General features: G+C 37.5%; 1 long non-coding RNA gene across 2 annotated transcripts; it reads right to left on the bottom strand.

Moving 5' to 3' along the window:
• Positions 1–2,399: 2,399 nt before the first annotated feature.
• Positions 2,400–8,828, bottom strand: LOC140169021 (uncharacterized). Of its 2 annotated transcripts, none has more exons than XR_011861325.1 (4): positions 7,262–7,559; positions 5,736–5,812; positions 2,969–3,061; positions 2,400–2,573 (listed from the first exon to the last, which is right to left on the bottom strand). It is a non-coding gene; the product is annotated as an uncharacterized lncRNA (long non-coding RNA). The 2 variants fall into 2 exon arrangements; XR_011861324.1 differs by lacking the exon at positions 7,262–7,559 and adding an exon at positions 8,638–8,828 and having other exon boundaries at positions 2,411–2,573.
• Between the last annotated feature and the right edge of the window lie 9,687 nt (positions 8,829–18,515).

Raw genomic sequence — 18,515 nt, 5'->3', positions numbered from 1 at the left:
ATTTAAATTAAACTAGATGCCACCCAAAGTATCAAATAAAGATTCAGACTGCCTGCCCTCCAGTAAAAGGAAAATCAGTTCCTAACAAGTTTCAAGTGGCACTAGATTTGCTTGTTCCTTGCCCAGATGAACTTCGAGCACATTAAACTCAATTTTCTTGCATAAATGCAGATGAATAGTGTTTGTGGGGTCAAATGATTCTTTATCAATTTGAAATTTCTATTCTGACTGCAATAAGCTAAAATTCCCATGGAAACAGCCATTTACACCCATTTTTTGTGAATTTTACTGGGAAATTTTACACTGCTTAAAGTGAGCATTAATGGCCATTGCCATGGAAATTGCATTCTCTTTTAATGCTCTCAATACCCTAAAATTAAAGAAGCCTTGTTTATTAATAAAGTTAAGGTGGTACTACACCCCTGGCAAATTTTGTGCCTATTTTTGAAAAAAAAAAAAAAATGATAGCGTATTGGTGACAAGTAAGATATGTATATTATAGGGGCAAGGACTACAACTACTACACAGCACAGACAACAGTTGTGGAGTTACAATAAAAAATAAGGGAAAACCAATATTTGATCAATAAATGAATAACTACTTGCCATGAGTTGCTGAATTTTCAGTGCAGTAGTTGTAGTCCTTGCACCTATAATATACATATCTTACTTGTCACCAACGCACTATAATTTTTGAGAAAAATACAAAAATAGGCAAAAAATGGCCAGGGGTGTAGTACCACCTTAAGTGTAATTCAAACTTTTGGAATGTAAGAAAAAGCAAAAAAAAATGGTTAAAAGGGTCCATTTTTGGCTAAAATGACCAAAATCACTAAAAAACATGCATTATTATGAATTATGATTTACTTTACTACACAACTAGATTGCACAGCTGTGTTTGAGCAACACACATATTTGCCAACACTGAACTGTAACCCGCCATAACAGACCCTTATCCCACTGTGACACCCCTTAAACGTGCCACCTCTTAAAACACCATAACACTCCTTAGCCAATTGTAATATCATATACACCCCTTAACCCTAACAGGACGGTATACTACAAAATACTACTTGATATATGCGCTGTTCGTGCATGCATCCCATGTGGTGTGATGACGCAATCGCCCTAAGTGATATAAAGGCACAGTTTCGCTGGCCAGCGAAGCCCAAGACCTGTGGCAAAGTGTCGCCGACCCAGTGCCTGGCATGCGAGGGGTCTCGGGTTCGAATCCCACCCAGAGCAAACAACTTCTTTCCTTCTTTTCTCTCTTTATTCCTTCCTTCTTTCCCTTCCTGTCGCCAAAAAGCCCTTAGGCGGTTAGGGTTAGAGCCATAATGTGTGAGTGCCTGGCATGCGAGGGGTCTCGGGTTCGAATCCCACCCAGAGCAAACAACTTCTTTCCTTCTTTTCTCTCTTTATTCCTTCCTTCTTTCCCTTCCCGTCGCCAAAAAGCCCTTAGGCGGTTAGGGTTAGAGCCATAATGTGTGATTTGCTCCACAGCAACACCCTTAATTTTTCTTGAATTTCTACTTGCATGATTGCAATGCCGAGTGATGAGCATGATGTATCAATGAATCAGTGATGTATAAATTGTGTACATATCACTATCTTCATACTGTACGTCTGATATTATACATCCCAGCTGCGTAAAGCTCCCCAGTAATTAATACAATCAGCGAGCTAATACACGCACTGTATGCGCTGGAATGAAATAACAATTTTCTTCATTTTACCTCGTTTGTTAGGCTCAAAATTAAATGGGGACAATGTAATCAGTGAAAACTAACATATGAATCAATATCTTTATGCAAATCACACATTATTGCTTGATACCCCTTAACACAATACAACACACTTCACATATGATAGCACCTCTTAATCCTCCAACACTCATTTACTCACTCTGACAACCCTTAACCCACCTGAACTGATTGTATGTGCATTGTGAAGACTTGTGTCTAAAGCCAGTATTATTGCAAATTATAGCTAGCTACCAAATTAGTGATAATTGGACTATACTACACAATGATGTACATATTTTGCTTTTTATTACCTATGAACTTAGATGTGGGGTCACAGCTACTAGGCCATCAGTGTACAATCTACCAAGAAATGTACCATATTTTTCAAGCTTTGGTAATTTTTGCTTAACCATATACCATCCAAAGGGCTTATTGGCAAATACAGTTTAGTTCTGCATGCTGATACATCGATCTTTATATGAAATGGGCACATTGATATTTCCATACGTGCTGCATTTATTTAGTTATATTTTAACCTAGACATTATTTTAGGCAAAAAACAAAATATTTCCCCCCCAGCCCCCCACTGAAAAATCATGCACATAAAACAAACTACAATGAGATTATTGATGAGATTCATCAGGATCGTTCAAAAGTCAATTAATTAAATGAGATTCTGGTTACAGATCAAAAAAAAAATTGAAGTACTCACTCGAAATATTTCAGTTCCAATCAGGAACCTTGTTCACTTTGCAATGACTGTAAGTGGTGTTTCTAGATGTCGGCAGTCCTAGGTGGCTGTGATGACGTCGCCACTTTTGTAGGTTGCCTGAAAAAATAAGTGCCAAAAATTTCACAAGGTTCCTGATTGGAACTGAAATATTTCGAGCGAGTACTTCAAATTTTTTTTATCTATAACCAGAATCTCATTTAATTAATAAACTACAATGAGGCATGGGATCTCACATACCACCCACACTTTTCCCTGGCTTTTTTTTCTTCAATATATGAGCACAAATGCTCTAGCTCATGCACCGCAACGACTTGCCATAAAATGACAAAAAGACTTTCTGCTAATATTGTTTCATACATTTTGACAAAGAATAACAAAATAAAAAAATTGATCAAAAGCCTATACACTTGAACCTATATCGTCTAATTTCTATGTTCTGAGATTCATATTTCTTCTGCTTCTAAAGTATCATTACACCCGATTGCACTTACTCTTAAATTGCCCCACTGCTTCTTCACATTCTCTGTATTCATCATTTTACTAACCATCTTCTCCGTTACTACGATGCATTATTAGTATGCTTTCTGTAGAGAAAAGGAACAAAAAGGAAAGGTGAAAACAGAAAATTGATACATTTTCCCCACTTTGAATTATATCTTAACATTTGATATGAAACATTAACTTTGTTATGACAAAAAAAAAACAGTTTCCTGTAGCAGATCTAAAAAGTCAAATGCAAAATGCATTTAAAAAGCTTTTTTTTTAAAGCTATGTCTTGAAATGAAAAATAAACAACAATTTAATTACCATTTCTGCTGCAAATTGGAATGGAAATTTACAGTGGGTTTCTCCAACACACACCAAAAAAAATCAAATTTCTTCATATTCAAGAATGTTATTGATCTCTGGTAGTTTTTCAATACGCTCATTTATTGTATAATGTCTTTACTCCAGTAGTGTTATATATTAATATTATTTTTGGAATTTTTTTCGGTTTATTGCGGAAAAAAAAATTGAAATTCGCAACATAAGCTGTCAAAAACTAAATTTGTGCGCGCTACAGGAAACAAACTTGGTTTTTTTGGCCTTATACAGTTCCCCTAAACTTAGAATTAGAATGAATGATTCTGAATAATATTGCATGATCACCGGCGTGTCCAGCATCTTTTCTTGTGTGGGGTTCGGAGGGCCTTTCAGAGTTATGTAGGGAGCTTAATGGATAAAATCCCAAAAATACACCTGAGCACCCCAAAGCACCCCCCGACATGCCACTAATGATGATAAATCAATGAAAATCTCGGCCAAAAGTATCTTCCATAGCTGATATTGATCTAATCATTTCATGCAAACTGTTTGCTTCGTATATTGATTTACTTTGGTGCTTGTTTTTGTAGCCAATATCATTATATTGTATGTGTGCCATTGACTGTATGTAAGATGTGTCAATGGAGGATCCGGGGTGGGAGAGCCCCATAGGATTGTACACAAAATTGAGAAAATATGGCCAACATTAAACCTTTGTATCTTAAGGGGGTACTACACCCCTGCCGAATTTTGTGCCTCTTTTTGCATTTTTCTCAAAAATTATAGCGCATTGGTGACAAATAAGATATGTACAATTGTACATGTATATTATAGGGGCAAGGATTACAACTACTGCACTAGAAATTTTATTTCAGCACAGACAACAGTTAATTGTGGTGTTACAGTCAAAAATGAGGGAAAACCAATATTTGAACAATATATCAATAACTATTTGCCATGAATTGCTGAATTTTCAGTGCAGTAGTTGTAGTCCTTGCCCCTACATATCTTACTTGTCACCAATGCGCTATAATTTTTGAGAAATGGGAATAAACATATATCATCCTGGATTGTAGATCTACCTCATAGTAGATCAAATATTATAACAAACTAATAAATTGCCTAATTAAATGCTAATTAAGACAGTTTTCCCTATATGTTACTGTACAAAGTGTGCACGTAACACTCCGACATTTCTAAGTGGCTTATCTCTTGCCAGAGTCACCCTGCTTATTCAAAAGTACACATATTTGAAAGGACATTTGAAGAGAAATTCAATTATGCTATTAGTTTTAGTGCCAGAAATGGAGGGGAAAAGTTTTGATTTGATAATGTCATTAAAATTGTACAATTATTTTACAATTTTTGACCACTATGTATGTTTAACGCAAGGGATAGCAAACTCTTTTTTCCTAATTTGCTTGAAGGGCCCATGCAATGTCTTTCTGAATCCATATTTACTTTGAGCTACATGTACATAGCTTTCAGAAAAGAAAAATAAGGGGTTCATCATGACAAGAAAGATGCAATTTTGTTGTTGTTTCACCTTGTATATTTCTTACCCACCCTGTATTATGTTATACTTTGTTGATTCGGCATCCTTGTAATATAAGCTTTCCAGAAACATATACTTTTAATGGTCTAAAATGTTTTCATTAAAGGTTGTGTTTAAGTGAATCAAAATTGGTGATTTTTTTTCTCATTTTACATTATGCTACACGAAAGATGACCAGTTCATGACATGCGACCATATCAGGGGTGGAATTTCGTAAAGTGCCACAGGAGTCCAAGTGGATTCTCGCAAGAGAGTTTTGCGAGAGTCCATGGATTCCGTAAATGGATTCTCGTTGTACAATCTTGCGGGAGTCCAAAAGGTATTATATGTAGGCCTACGTAAAATGCATTCAAACAAACAAGCTAACAAATCAACTAACAAAGTTAAGTTTTTAATATATGTGTCATCATAGGCCCTACTCTCACTTCCATATATGTCATTGCATCTTTGGCGACTTTTCCTTTATATTTTGCAGGCTTTGAGTTTTAAGGCGGGTTGAACTTAAACGTAAGTTCGCTGATCCGATCATTTCCAGCGAGAGTCCACATGGACTCTCGCAATAGGATTTTACGGGGAGTCTCTGCGAGAGTCGACTCTCAGACTCCCGCGAAATTCCACCCTGCATATGTGTTGTATTGCATATATGTGAATCAAATGGTTCCTCAGACTAATGAGTTTTTGTTTTGTTTTGTTTTTCCTTTTTTCCCCTCTTTTTCCTCTAAAACACCAAAACAACCGACGGTCAAAATGTTATCCACGAACAGGCAGCGCTCCATAAGTGATATCAGGCCAGCTAAAATAGTGTGTGTCAACAATCATGGTGGAGCCCAGTCCTGATGTATTGTGGCTGACACTTTCATGTCTAAATGATCATGATGACATTAATATCATTTAATTACCTCCTGCAATGGGCATCACGATTGTGGCATAATATGCAACCTCCATGCCGTTGTAAGTCATGTTTTTTATGTTAGCCCTGTAAAAACAAGAAATAAAGATACAACTCTGTAATTACATCCCAGCAAACAAAATGCTTTATACAAAAAATGTAAGGTATATAATAGGTATAAAAAGCTTTCAGAAAACATTTTTGAAAACTTATTTTATTATTTTTTTGCAATAATATTTTAACAGCAAAAGAAAGACATTTTAGAGAAATTGGCTTTTTGAGCACCTATTTCTCAAGCAACTATGACAAGTTATATATCATTTTAAAGCTTGATTGAAAAAGATTTCAACTGTTTAATATTAAGAACTCAAAATTACGACTTAACACCGATGGGTCCTTCATGGATGGTAACAAATGTATTGCAGACTCCAATCATTTTGATGTTCATGGGCAAGCCTACCACCCCAACACTTGGGCCAGACCCCATTACGCCCAAATATCTTCATTCTTCAAAAAACGCGGGTCAAAAACATGACATTTTGAACATTTCAAGCAAAGCATGAATACATTGTACTTGAATAGGAAAAGCCTAGAACCCATGACATAGAATGCGGCACACCTGCATTATAAATTAAACTACCATGGTCACATTTCAATTTCAATTTAGTAGTAGGGAAGGGATCAGACTTCACACCAAAGATAATTAGATTGGCTTCAAGAAACACAAATATCAGGTAGCCGCTGATATGGTTTTTGCAGTTAAGTGTCAGGGATCATTTTCCCCCGACTTACAAACCAATTGGAGCAACTTTGAAATTGACCTGATCTTTGACCTCAGATGACCTTTGTGGTTTTATACTCCCCAAGTTATGAGATTGTTTTTCCTAAATTACAGTTCCATCGCAGCATCTTTAAAACTGAATGGCGAGCAGTCCAAATTTTGAGCCATACATCATCATCCCCACTTTTCTAAAAAAAGTTGAGATTTTTATAGCACTGGAAACCTCTGGCTACATAATGTTTATGTACAAAATATTTCTTGCAGATTAATTCGTTTAGCAAAGATATCGTGAAATTTGAATGTTTGTCATCGGCCTGGTCATTGGCCCTCAGACTGTGGTGGAACTCACTTCCCGGCACCATCCTAGTCTCACCGTCTGTTGAGACTTTCAGGGGAGCTGTGGCGGCATCAATCTAGTCTGCAGCTATTGGTTTTTTACTCGCACACTGTATTTGTATTAATACACACACTCACTCTTGCACCACTCATGGACAAAGTCCTCGGCTATACATCCACATGTGGAACCTACTGAGTACAGAAGTAGAAGTGTAGGAACCCATGGATTCGACCACTGTTGATTTGACCCATGTAACATTGTCTATGGCGTATGGAGCAGTACACATAATCATGCAAAAAAATAACTCACAAACACAAAATCGGAATCAACTTAAATTTTGGGAATAAGCTTTTTTCGCGAATATCTACTGAAAAATGTCATGTATTAAAAAGAAGATGATAGGATCACGAAATACTACCCTCGTTTAGTTGCCGAGCAGGCGTTGACGAGTATTTTCGTAGAAGTAGAAGTAGAAGTACCGGTACTCCTTTAATTTGATCTCGTGTGCTAGCTTTTAATGTTTGAATGTTTCCATGTTCTAGTGTATCATGCGTATTCTGTCGGTCGGACATCCGGGCATGAACCGGCTGACAATAGCACTGCACTGGAGTGAAAACAACATTCGCTGAACTCTGCTCTGCCACTTTGACTTTGCCCTGGCCTGTACACTATTGACATGATTGAGTATTCACTCGGTCGGACATCCGGGAACATTGTCCCCTTCGTCCCTTTGCACAAGCGTGTGCATAGCAACCAGCTCGAGAAAGGGGAACTGCACATGCGCACACTGGTTTTACAAGGCTATTTCCCCTTTGTGACGTCAGCCCGACCAAGAGAATTGTGCCAGGTTCGACTCTCTGCAAATAAAAATTTGCGATAAGTTGTTTTCACTCCAATGCATAAATGGATGTGACGTGGCCCCGACTAGACGTTCGCTTTTCGTATCTCTTTCCTTGTTGGAAAGGTATTTAACGTTGACGAGATAGGAACATGTACCGAACATCCGGGACCTACAATGTACTCTGCCCTGTTTGGCTGAGTAACAGTACATGAACATGGTCTTTCATGTCTTTTGTGCCTATGTAAATTAGTCATTGTTTAAAGCTGTGTTTATAGTTTATACCCATAGGTTACGCATCATCACACTGTCTGAATCATTGTCGTTAACTGCACAAGTTATGTGTGCAGTTCTAGAGAACGTTGACCGACAGAGGGTGTCAATATAGGCCTACGTGTCGCTTTTGAAAAACAGCGATTCATGCGCATGCTCAGCAGGCAAATACGACGGCGATTTAGTACACTGATCATGTGTGCGATTCAGATTTCTGCAAAAGCGATTGAGTATAAATGCATCTTTAGAAATGACTGGTGATTGTGTGTTCTGAAGTGGGTTTTATCATGTTAATTAGTGACCTGACACACATTTGTACTATTTCGGCTCGATCAAGCATTGATTTTTTGTACTGGATCGTTCAAGCATCTCAAACAAATTTTTCAATGTAAGTGCCTCTGGCCCTAGTGGAAGTAAAAGCAGATACTATGGCCAGAGTTCTAGGACTAGCCCCGACCGAGAGAATTGGGTATTAAAAAAGCCTATTCCCTACAAATGCAGTACGTACACAAGTACGCAGAATTCGGCACCCTCAATCATTCCCGAGGCTACGCATTCACATCATTGTGTGGTTGTGCCTGATCAAAACCGCGCAAAATGACAATTATAATTATACCTTAGGTATATCCACGACAAACGTAAGGAAAAGGGATAAATTACATAGAAAAGCTGCTACTACGTACCTCTCCGCACAGGGTCCTACCTGATTTCGTGTTCGATCGTCAGTGCATGGAGATCGCCATCTTGGTTATCACTGGTAAAACTGGCTGGTTCCCGAAACATTTCCACATCATATTTTAACGGAACTCTATGCTGACGAGAATTGTACGGTAGTAGCATTAAAGAATGCTACTATCCATATGCCAGTATATAGACATTATAATTTCGCAAATTGCCTAATGCTTACTATTTTTTTCCAGTACATATTGGCTAATGCGTACTGTTTAAAGAATCGCCTGTATGTGGTCACTCAGCTATCATGTCGTAGAGCTTGTGACCAGCCATTTTTGTGTTACCATCTCTGTTTGGCTCAGGCTCAGCATCATCACTGTCAATATAAATATCACTAAGAAAATCAACATTTCCTTCTTTCCAACTCTTGACCAAAGACAATGTTTACTGTGTGAAATATGATGCCTGCTAGATCTCGTGGACTGATAGTCTCGTAGGCATGACGGTCTATCTGGACTTTATGGATTTGATTTACTTGATGACATGCTTAGAAGTTGTAGTATAATAATTGCTGATGTATAGGCATTCAAAGTGCTCAACTCTGATGAAATATTGAAGTCAGGGTATAGCAACACTTTCTTCTGAACTCAGTCCTCTGTTAGTTCACATGCCACAATTTGGCTGATATTGAAGTTATTTGTGATATTGACTGTTGTCAGTTTTTTAGCCTGTTGACACTGAAATATAATTCTACCGACCACAAAGCATCCATTTCTTATAGCGGTAGACTTGAACTTGCATTGCTCGTTGTAGGGCTGATCCACCCGCGGATCCAGCAGGACGTTAGCGATATCGTGGGTCCGTGTTTGCTTTTCAGCTGCTATGATGAGCTGTTATGAAGCTGAAATGACATGATTGGTACAGACGTGCCTACCAAAAAACAAGGTCAGATATTGCAACTATAATCTATTAATCGATTATTATCGTATAGAGACTAATAGTCTGCGACATGAAAACACCTAAAAGACACATTACTCATTATAAATGGGTCCCTGTTCACAGAAAAAAATTTCCTGATGCAATTTGGCCATAGAAAAACTGGTTCCTGTGTAAGTTTGCCTAAAAAGTCTTTGTTTGCCCACCCCTACTGATAATTTTAGATTATTCTAAAATATACATTTTGTTAATTAGACTTTGCTTTTTCACTTGGCATCCTGTTCGTGAAAATGGAACAATAATTGACCAAGTTTTGCGTCTTCAAACCCTCAAACCCCAAAATTAAAAGTTGCAATTTCAACGAACGCATCGGGAACGAATTGTTGTAATACACACAAACACCACGGGCCCATCGATAAATCACACAATGTAACAGGCACAATTGAATCGTTAAAATTGCAACTTTTGATTTTGGGGTTTGAGGGTTTGGAGGCGCATATCTTGGTCAATTCTTGCTCGATCTTCACGAACAGGATGTCAAATGAGAAAGCAAAGTCCAATTGATAAAGTTTTTTTTTTCAGAATAATCCTAAATTATTAGGTTGCTCAACAGCAAGGATGATGATAGCTAACGAGTTTCTTTTTATGCCTGTTGTATACATTTTATTAACTTGTAACTAAACTAGATTTCTTTTGAGGTGTTTCATAAAAGTAGCAAATGCAATAAATTATCATTTTACAAGTAAAATCAGGGATTTTTTTTCATGATATCACCCTATATATTTTCTCACGCACCCTTTATAACAACTTGATTTGTGCACATTTGGATTCCTTGGAACATGAGCTTTCCAAAAAGTGTAAACTTTTGCTGTAACTGGGACTTTAGTTTTAAAGATACATTTCCAAAACCAAAAATAGATGCGCGAGGATAAAAATTTAGTGATGAAACAAAAAGAAAAAAAGTATAAGCACCTCAAGACACATGGCCATTAGCATTTAATAAAAATTCATTCAAAAAGGAATGGGGCGCCCAATGGGAGATTTGATGTGATGTGCTGAAATGTAACCGCTTGCATAAAATGTACTTCTTTCAAACATTTGAAACATTGGCATAGTAAACACAGAAAGAATATAACATGCAATGCATATCTATTGTAGCGGGAGAGGTGTAAAATGATACTGCATGACATCAACTACCACCGTTACGCGGGTGATAAAGTATCCTTACACTTGGAAAAATATTTACAATTTCCAAACTGAACAATATTGGGGTAAATTTGTTTTCTTAACAGATGCACTATCTAAATCTGCACATTATGACACCACATTGAATCCAATGTAACTTCAAGAAACAAAGTTACAAGCATTTGAGTAGAGGAAGGTCCAGTTTTAAAAGTGACAAACTGCCCTATTCAAAACTCCACAGACCAGACATCTGGTTTGAGAGTGGTGAATGGCTAATTTATGCGTTTGGCTTTAATTTAAAACAAAAGGAACACAAGAAAACTGAAACAAAAGAACTGACAAATAAAATGAAAGTTATGAAAAGTACAGAGAAGTAAAAACTGCTTTAAATAACGCTTCATTGAAGAAACTGTGTTGTCTCTTTGTTGTGCTTGTTGAAATCTGTTTGCGCTTTGTATAGGCCAGTTTGTCCCTTTTAAAACTAGACCTTCGCCTATTCAATTGCCTGTAACTTTACTTCTTGAGGTCACATTGGATTCAATGTGGTGTCACAATGTGCAGGATTAGATAGTGCATCTATTAAAAATATAAATTTCCCCCAATATTGTTCGGTTTTGAAATTGTGATTATTTATCTAAGTGTAAGGATACTTTATTGGCGCAGTATATATACAACTTTTTACTGAATACAATGATCTTTTACACCGCCTTTGGAAGCGATTTTTTTTTCAATTTTAATTTCAATTTTAATGTATACCTTTATACAGAGTTGGTGGGGAATTTTTTCACTCAGTGAGGTGAAATTTTTTCCCTCACCAATATGGCGGCCAAGTGGTTTCACTTTTCGGTCGCCGCCCGATATCTATGTATAGAGGTCAGTGGTTGTATCTCACAAATTTAGCAATACACTTTGTCATCTTTTATGATTACCTATTTGTTCCAGCTCCAGTGATACCTTATTATATTTTCTTAGAACTTTGGATATAATTATTGTAATAATTATTTATAATATAGTGGCATAGGGGGTTGATTTATTGGTGACGAACCGTTGCGGTCAGTATATGACACAATATGGTCACAGGGGAGAAACAATGGTGATGTTTTCGTTAAATTACGTTTATACTGTAAGACAATATGCTGGTAGTTATTGTTATAAACTACAACGTATATTGTCTTACATGGTAAAGAAAGCATCCCTGGCAGTTCATCCTCAGTTAACTTTATGTTTGTCGGCATTGTCGTTCACACCAGGTATATATAATCGTCCACTTGTTGCAAACAATTATTAGAGGGTTGATATCTTAGGGTTGATATCACATCGTCATAAAATTACATAGTTCCTGATAAAACGCTCATCATACGTGGCTGATTGGTAAAATAATTTGAAGCTGAGATCATACATTTCAAACCAGAATCAGAAACCATTTTTAGTGGCAGAAGCTAGTAGACTGCTTGTATTAAGGTGAGTTTAATCCTAGTTTTAACACGTGATGTTTTTTCTCGAAGAAGAGTTTGGACAAGTCTAATAATATCAGGCCAAATGAAGCCGAATGTTTTCTCTGTTTTTCTCCCCACAATACAACATTAATTAAGTTAAGAAACAAATAATAATTATAATCCTTTCCCTATAAAGAGAGATACACTTTGCATGGATTGTTTCCTAACTTAATCTTTGCAGTTTAATATGGATTGCGCGATTCCAGTTGATATCAACACATCCCTTATCAAAAAAATCCAAACATGGGGTGTAGGATGAGGCCATCCATTCAGGTGACACCTGAACAGAACGCAAACTTTGTGCATGGGTTAAAATAAATGTATATAAGTATAAAACAATGTCCTTCTCTTGTCATAAGGATTCAGAAAATTACTAGTTTAACATATCTAAGTGCCATCGTTCGTGGGTTATTACCAACAAGGTAACATTCAACATAGGCCTAAACTACGTGTATAATGTACGATATTTGAGTGAATGTTCTTAGTCATCCAGTTGTTTCAAACAGAGTTTTGGAATTAAATCTAATACTGGAACTTACTTTTTGCAAATATTGCGACGTTGCGTCTGGAACCACCAGACTTCATCAGGCAACTGACCAGCGTTAGAAATAAGGCGCGTCCTTGCGTCAAATACCCGAGAAAGTAGGTGCGGACCCGCAAATTACCTACGGTACGGGTCCGCGTGACCCGTAAAAATTGAACCAAGCGAAGAGCAGAAAATCCTAGTTTTGTTGTTCTACTGCAAAATCTGGTTCACATAATATGTCCAGCTCTCTGAGTACATTTGCATTTTAGTTTCCCATCAAGTTTTCAACCCATGTTTCCAATTTTCTTGAAATTTAGTGGGGACCCTTGAAAATGTCAATGGCAAGGGTCCAGAGGACCCTTGGAATTTTGCTCTTATTTCAAGGCCTGCAACTGACCCGTTGGACTGTTCACGGGGCGATACCTAGCCGTCTATCACGTGCAACGGGTCAGTTGCCTGATGAAGTCTGGTGGTCCCAGACGCAACGTCACAATAGTTGCAAAAAGTAAGTTCCAGTATTAGATTTAATTCCAAAACAATGTACGATAGTTCTTAGTTGCAAATCTTAATGATGTGTTTCTTTCCATAGAATTTCGGATCAGGCTCAAAATTTTGCTACTACAAGCCCAGGGAGCTACATTGGTGTCTATATAGGTCGCTTTATTGCAGCATCAAAGATCCCCAGCAAACGAAGTCATGTCTTCTACCATGTTATTAGCTTTCTTTTGCATGGCGAGTGTTTTGTATATCTCTGCTGCTTATTATGTGGACAATACAGACGAATTAGAAAATGACCTACTAACATCCTTATTGTTAAGAACTGCAAAAAAACGACAATCCCGCTCCAACATCGGAGGATGGGATGCAGAAGAAAAACGACAATTTGACAATACCCGAGGAAGGGACTTAAGTGTAAAACGCCCGAGCCTGATTGACTTCATTTCGAAAAGATTAAAAACCCCTGGTAAGTGTAAACTTTTTTATGCAAAGCGCGTAGTAATGCCGACCCATGCTGCTGTGCGTAAATTGCCCACGAATTCAGCATATCTTATGATGTAAAAGCGTCCTCTCGTAGCAAGTAATTTTTGCAGTTTTGAGAAAGGGCAAAAATTGACAAATGTCAATGTGTTTATTAGGGTGACGTCGCCTTAAGTCACACTCACAGATTTAGGCACAAAATTATAAGTTTGTTATGAAGGCGCTCTCTATGGTAGTAATGACTACGTCATTTTGTAACAAAGTGGCAATTGCTATAAAGATTGATTTGTGTAAATAAAACTTACGTTATTTGCTTATGAGGCACAGTGTCGCCCCGATATCTTCATGGCAGAAATTGCCATGGTAGGTTGAATCCACAGCCACGCATGGCCATTTTGTTCAGACCTATGAGACGCATAATGAGCCGAGGGACATGACTAAGGCTACTGGCATTAGCCTGGTTATTGATCTCTGTTTGTGTGAGTAAGCTTGTATACGCCATTGAGGTCAATGGTCATCGACTTTTATACGGCCTCCACGGGAGTAGTGAGTGCAGCTAGCCTACGCGATGTAGTCCATACAGGACCAACGCAATATAAAATCAGAATTTTGGTCAGTTTTTGCGCGCTTCTTTCTCAATACTCAAGCTAATGACTATCATATCCTTTCAACACACATGTTCAAGTGCAAGGATCTAAATATGGCTTCTTTAGAACAAAAAAAAAATTCTATCCCGGTATCCAAAGATTTATCGTCTGAATATCAAATCGTGCATAGTACATTCACGTGTATCGATCCCGGGTATCTCTGCTGTACCAAGTAATTATTAGCCAGGCGATGTCGATGTGTGAGGGTGACGATGTGGGGAAACAGCATCCATGCTTCTATCGTTTCGATTAGAGCTCTGACATAATTGGAAAATGTTGCCAATCAATATTCATGAGAGTGTACGTTCAACCTCCAGTTTTCGAAATTGGGTGACTTATGTTTGGCAGGTGTGGAATACATCTGACTGGGTGTTTTATTAATATGTAACGTATTAAGGAGGTACTACACCCCTGCCCAAATTTGTGCCTATTTTTGCAATTTTCTTAAAATTTTTTAGCGCATTGGGAACAAGTAAGATATGTATATATTATAAGGGCAAGGAGTACAACTACTGCCCCACTTTTTGAAAAATTTGTTATGTTTTTCTTTATATCTTTATATTTCAATTTGGGCATATATTTGTATTTAGGCCGCCCCACATTGATGGCCGCCCCACATTTTTCAACCTTGTAAAAGCCCCTGTTCCATACTTTACATATACATGTTGAGATTTCTGCTATGCTATGGATTGCTTTGTGCTGTTTCAAATCACATGCTAGTGTAAAGCCCTTGTTGCATACTTCACATACATGAGGCTCGTTATAATTGTCATTGCTATGGATTGCTATGTGCCATTTCAAATCACACATGCCAGTGCAAAGCCCTTGTTGCATACTTTACATACAATGAGGTACTCTTTACTGTGCGTTTCAAGTTAGATGCCAGTGTAAGCCCTTGTTGCATATGTTACATGCATTACACATAATAAAGGCTTCTCTTTCTGAATTTTGCTATAAATTATTCTGTGCCTTTTCAAGTGATGTACCAGTGTAAAGCCCTTGTTGCCCACTTAACATGCATGAGGCTTCTCTTTGCCCTTCATTTTTGTGTGCTGTTTCAAGTTGTATGCCTGTCTAAAAGCCGTTGCATATTTTACATACATTAGACTTCTCATCTATGGATGGCTATGTGCTGTATCAAGTCACCTGTCAGTGAAAAGCCCTCATCGCATACCTTACATATATAATGCTTCCCGCTATGAACTGCTTCATGCTGCTTCAATCCATGTGTCATTGCCAAACCCTTGTTGCATATTTTACATACATGAGGCTTCTCATTGCTATGGGTTGTTTTGTGCTGCTTGTCCTCTTTGCTATGGATTGCTATGTGCCGTTTCAATAAATGTGCCAATTTATACCTCCTGTTACATACATGAGGCTTCTCATTGCTATAAGTTGTTTTGATGTGCTGTTTCAAAAAACATGATAGTGTAAAGCCCTTGTTGCATATTTTACATACATGAGGCTTTTCATTTCTATGGATTCCTATGTGCTGTTTCAATAAATGTGCCGTTTTATAGCCCTTGTTGCATACTTTACATACAAAAGGCTTCTCCTTGGTATGAATTAGTATGTGCTGTTTCAAATTCCACGCTAGTGTAAAGCCCTTGTTGCATATTTTACATACATGAGGCTTTTCATTGCTATGGATTCCCATGTGCTGTTTCAAGCCATATGCCCTAGTAAAGCCCTTGTTGCATACTTTACATACATGAGGCTTCTCATTGCTATGGATTAGTTTGTGCCGTTTAAAATTACTTGCGTATGTAAATCCCTTGTTGCATACTTTACATACATGAGGCATCTCATTGCTATGAGTTGTTTTGTGCTGTTTCAAATTCCCTGACTGTGTAAAGCCCATTTTATATACATTGCTATGAATTGCTTCATGTTGTTTCAAATATTCTGCCAGCTTAAAGCCCTTGTTGCATACCTTACATACATTAGGCTTCTCCTTGCTATGGATTGTTAAATACTGTTTCAAGCCATATGCCCTAGTAAAGCCCTTGTTGCATACTTTACATACATGAGGCTTCTCATTGCTATGGATTAGTTTGTGCCGTTTAAAATTACTTGCGTATGTAAATCCCTTGTTGCATACTTCACATACATAAGGCTTCTCTTTGCTATGAGTTGTTTGGTGCTGTTTCAAATTAAATGCCCGTGTAAAGCACTTGTTGCATACCTTACTTACATGAGGCTTCTCATTGCTATGAATTAGACTTAATTTGTGCTGTTTCAAATGATGTGCCAATATAAAGCCCTTGTTGCATACTTCACATACATGACCCTTCTCTTTGCTATGAATTAGTTTGTGCAGTTTCAAATAACATGGTAATGTAAAGCCCTTGTTGCATACTTTACATATAAAAGGCTTCTCATTGCTATGGATTGCCGTTGTGTGTCGTTTCAAATCATACACACGTGTAAAGCCCTTGTTGCATACTTTACATACATGAGGCTTGCTGTTAATCGGTGAACGTCTGTTAATCGGTGAGCGTATGTTAATTGGTGAACGTCTCTTCAAATGTTTTTTTCTAATGGTCAGAGTACATTCATGGTCCATCCAATTTTGTATTCTTTATTACAGTGTTGACATTCATAAAGCTTTTCTTTTACGTCTGATTCATACCAATACGGTCTAATCCGCTTCTTGTGTTTGATCAGGTGACTCAGATATAGACAAGTGTCATGGAAATGCCTGCTGCAATATATACATTTGTGAGGCTTCAGGTTGAACAAGTTTTGAGGTCTTCTGGAAGTCATGTTCTGAAATGAGGATTTAAAAAGGATATTGTAAAATGTCAAGTCTCTGTTTCTGTAATGATATGTATGTGCTAATTGTTTTGCAGACTATAAATTGTATTATACAAATACATGGTTTGAAGAGAAATAGGGTAATTATTTTTCCTGAGGTACTGGCTACAGGGCACGGTTGTTTGATGGGATCATTTATTAATTTTTTTAAACAAAACAATATTATAATGCTCTCTAGACCTGAATAATACCAACAGCTATCACATTAATAAACTGTATATAAACATATATTTTTTAGCAATATTTAACATAGATTTTCGTTTCTATATCAAATTATTGATCCTTTTCTGCTTTTTTGTGGTAATTTTAATTCTATAAACTCTATATTTGTGTGCAAATTGAGGGCGCTATTTACATACATTTTAAATTTAAATTAGCCAAATAATATCAGTTCTACCTTACATTTCATGGTAAAAAGTTTGTTGAAAATTCCCTTTTCATTTTTTAGTCTGTTTGCTGATATTCTAATACCATTTTGCAAGTGTCTACCCCTTTTAAAGATGCAAACAAGACTTTAGATAAATAGCGCCATCATTGTTCAACTTTTCTTAAAAATTACACAGTTTTACATGCCATCAAACAACCGTGAGGGTGTTATATAGGCACAGAATTAAAACCAGAGAACCAGTCATGGAGCAAAAAAAGGGGGTATTCGGTTTCCCTCGGAATGTGCTTGAGGCATTTTTTATCATGCAAGCGCGACATGGATGATGGGGCATATGAGAGACGCTTCAGATGAGACGCAAAATTTCGTCTCCGAATACCCCCCAATTTTGACGACGCAATTGTACGTGGCGGTATAGGAGGTCCCGGTTCTCCTTCACAAACCCAGCAATGTAGAAGTATGTGTGTTAAAAGCACCGCGGGAATCACAATTTGTTTCTTTGTTTCGCCCTACTCTTCGGTATGAGTCTGTAAATGAAATTTTAGCCTTTGTGTACTTGAAGGCTTTATTGCAAAGTTCATGTTTATAAGGATTTTCATTGCTTCATGTTGCTTCATATGTTTCAAAGCCCTCCCAGACAATGCTGGCCCAACGTTGGCAATGGTCGGCATGGTCGCAGTTGGTAAGCCGATGCCAATTAAGCCAATGTTGGACCTACGTTGTTGTGCCAACCTTATGGTTGGTATGGAAACGTTATGCCAACCTTAAATTATACAGTATGCCAACATTAAGCCAACGTAGCCAGCCAACCTTATTGGCAATCTGTATGCCAATGTTGGGCCAACGTTGTTGTGTGCCGTAAGCAGGCCAGTAAGTAGAGGAGCTGGGGGCAGAGTAGGGGCTAAGATTTTTGGCAGGC

The sequence above is a fragment of the Amphiura filiformis genome, chromosome 14, assembly GCF_039555335.1.
Source record: "Amphiura filiformis chromosome 14, Afil_fr2py, whole genome shotgun sequence".
In the NCBI taxonomy this organism is placed as follows: domain Eukaryota; kingdom Metazoa; phylum Echinodermata; class Ophiuroidea; order Amphilepidida; family Amphiuridae; genus Amphiura; species Amphiura filiformis.
Note: the sequence above shows the minus strand (reverse complement) of the source record. Positions and strands in the feature narration are given on the sequence as shown.